The sequence below is a fragment of the Echinops telfairi genome, unplaced genomic scaffold (genome assembly GCF_000313985.2).
Source record: "Echinops telfairi isolate 266 unplaced genomic scaffold, ASM31398v2 ScPeMD7_7457;HRSCAF=8495, whole genome shotgun sequence".
In the NCBI taxonomy this organism is placed as follows: domain Eukaryota; kingdom Metazoa; phylum Chordata; class Mammalia; order Afrosoricida; family Tenrecidae; genus Echinops; species Echinops telfairi.
Genome location: NW_022111357.1, coordinates 21,685,050 through 21,686,063, shown reverse-complemented (window position 1 = coordinate 21,686,063; position 1,014 = coordinate 21,685,050).

The window sequence follows — 1,014 nt, the reverse complement described above, 5'->3', positions numbered from 1 at the left end:
GGCTTAACCGCCCCAAGCCACGCCCCCCGCGCGGCCCTCAAAGCTCCTCCCCTTTCTGCCCGCGCCTGGCCTTCCAAGCCCCTTTCAGTCCCACGGCCCCCTGGGGCCCCGGCCCCAAGCCCACCCTTGCCTCCTTTCCTGCTACTTATTGGTTCCCAGGACTGAGCCCCTCTGTCTCCCACACCCTCTCCATCTCCCCCTTAGTTGCACCCAGTCTCTTGCTTCGCTCCGCGCCCATGGGCCTGGCTCCACACACAGCATCAGCTCTGCGCGCCCGCCCCACCCCCACTCCCACCCCCCCGCTGCCCACCTGCCCCGGTGCTCTGCCTGCAACCCTGTGCCCCTCTCCCAGGCTTGCCATGCCAGGCTGCGCGCAAGCTGTGTGGCTGTGGGAAAATCACTTTTCTTCCTTGAGTCTCGGTTTCCATATCGATACAATGAGAAGCCCGATTCCTACTTGGTTTTGACGATGCGCTGGACTCAGTTTGACCAGTGTGGTGCTGGTGTGGTTTGGACTGTCGTGTGGGCACCGGACCCTCTGAAAGAAGCAGCGCCCGTTCCTGTGCCATCCTCACTATTTTTAAAAAATATTTTATTGGGGACTCGTACAATTCTTATCACAATCCATACATACATCCATTGTGTCAAGCACATATGTACATTTGTTGCCCTCATCGTTCTCAAAACATTTGCTTTCTACTTGAGCCCTTAATATCAGTTGCTCATTTTCCCCTCCCTCCCCACTTCCCCCTCCCTCATGAACCCTTCATAATTCATAAATTATTATAGTTTTGTCATAAGTTACTCCCGACATCTCCCTCCGCCCTCTTCTCTGCTGTCCATCCCCCAGGGAGGAGGCTGTACACTTAGATTCTTGTAATCAGTTCCCCCCTTCTACCCCACATTCCCTTTACCCTCCAGGCATCGCCCCTCTCACCACTGGTCCTGAAGGGGTCATCTGTCCTGTCCCTGTGTTTCCAGTTGCTATCTGTACCAATGTACATCCTCTGGTCT